Source organism: Hevea brasiliensis, chromosome 5, assembly GCF_030052815.1.
Source record: "Hevea brasiliensis isolate MT/VB/25A 57/8 chromosome 5, ASM3005281v1, whole genome shotgun sequence".
NCBI classification, from domain to species: domain Eukaryota; kingdom Viridiplantae; phylum Streptophyta; class Magnoliopsida; order Malpighiales; family Euphorbiaceae; genus Hevea; species Hevea brasiliensis.
This window is the reverse complement of record NC_079497.1, coordinates 22357523-22359490: the sequence shown is the minus strand read 5'-3', so window position 1 is coordinate 22359490 and position 1968 is coordinate 22357523. Positions and strand designations below refer to the sequence as shown.

The 1968-nt window shown below is 36.5% G+C and overlaps 1 non-coding gene across 1 annotated transcript; it reads left to right on the top strand.

Annotated features, from left to right (window-relative positions):
- Window positions 1–228: 228 nt before the first annotated feature.
- Window positions 229–335, top strand: LOC131180453 (small nucleolar RNA R71). The gene has a single exon (XR_009149225.1). It is a non-coding gene; the product is annotated as a small nucleolar RNA R71 (small nucleolar RNA).
- The last annotated feature ends 1633 nt before the right edge of the window (window positions 336–1968 follow it).

The window sequence follows — 1968 nt, the reverse complement described above, 5'->3', positions numbered from 1 at the left end:
TGGGCATTTATCATGCTTAGGGCATCTACTTCCAGGACCCCTGCAGTTCTTCTTGCATTTCCTCTTTCATTTGACCACTCATAATTATGGTATGCAACCCTTGCTAGGAGTTCAAGTGCTTATGGCACTGTTTTCTCCATTAGATCACCCTCTACAGCTGAATCAACTGTGCTCCTTATAGAGGGTAGTAATCCATTATAGAAATTTTGCACCAATAGCCAATCTTTTATGCCATGGTGTGGACATTCCCTCTGCAGGTCTTTATATCTTTCCCATGCGTCATAGAGTGATTCTCCTTTCTTTTGTCTATAGGTGTTGAGCTCAAGCCTCAGCTTTGCAGTCTTTGCAGGTGGGAAATACCTTGCTAGAAAAGCTTGAGAGAGGTTTTCCCAGGTAGTGAATATTCCAGCCGATTGAGAAAGTAACCACTTCCTTGCTCTGTCCTAAAGGGAGAATGGGAATGCTATGAGTCTTATTGCTTGATCAGACACTCCATTCATCTTGAATGTATCACATAGGGCAAGAAAGCACTGGAGGTGATAGTGTGGGTCCTCTGTTGGTGAACCTGCAAACTGGGTTTTAATTCAAAGTTGTTGGCTTCCACTATGGGTCTAGTGATACTGGGCTGAAATCCTTGGACAGATGGGGCTCCGTAATCTCTCAAGAGTCTTGGTCTGTCATTATTATCGGCCATGGTTGGGATTTCGGGATCTCCTTAACCGTGCTCTTGATGTTTTCTTTCCTTTCTGATGGCTTTCAGAGTTCTATCTATTTCTGGATCACAGTCTAAAATTTCTTCTGGCTTTGTTCTGGTCATATACTAGATCAAGCACCTGAGAGAAAAGAAAAGAAATACAACCATTAAAATAAAATTAAATAATAAATATAATTAAATAATAAATATAATTGCCTAAATCAGCTAAATCGCCTATTGCTTGATATTACTAAAACCAAAAATTCCCGGCAACGGCGCCAAAAACTTATTTTGCTATTTTGCAATTACCGCAAGTGCACGTATCACTAACAAGTAATAAAGTGATATGTAGAGTATCATTCCCACAAGGAATTTTGTTTAGCAAGTACCAATCTACACAGAAGTCTTGACTATCTAGGCTATCGAATACTTAGGGAATGAAGTTTGTTAACTTTAAATAATAAAATGGTAAACTTAAAACAAAATGATTTATTTGAAGCAATTCTAGAATTAAGATTTCACACTTGAATCATACTAGGGATGTTATCTCATTTATTTACTAAATTGAGGATTGTTTACCTTGATGGAAATCAGTCCTAAGCTATCCTAAATCCTCTCTCAAGGCATCCAAAGTGTATTCCAATTAACTCGAACCCTACTTTTGTGGTGATCAAATCAATTAAAATCCTTTAAGACCTTTGACCAATTTTTTAGGTTCCACAAAGGTATCAGCCTATATCTAGGTCAGAATTTCTAGGTTTAAGATCTTGATTTTTTAATGTTAACCTTTACCTTTTAGTCCTTCAATTAACATCTATAATCATAACTAAGTGGGTACCAACACATAACATGCATTAAGATCACAAGAAATTAAATCAAGAAACAAATATCAAATCCAATAAATAAAACTCAGTGTTCATCCATAATAATGATTACAAGAGCTACTCTCCCAAATCCAGAGTAAGAAAACTACTCACTCATGGTGAGTTCAGCAAATATCATGATAAAAAGTAAAAAACAATAAAAAGAGAGTTATGCAAAAGAAATAAAGTAATAAAATTCTATCTAAGGAGATAAAACGAAGGAACCAAAGAGAGTTTCAGCTTTGATCTTATGGAGCTTCAGCTGAAAAACTTCTTTTGGTACTGATGTGGAGTCCGACAATAGCAGCCTTCAGCAGCATTCTCGATGACAGTGGCCGACCAACTTTCTTGGTGTTTTCTTTTCTATTTATATTGGTTGTTCTAGGATTAGGTCATTTTGAGTCCAAAAGG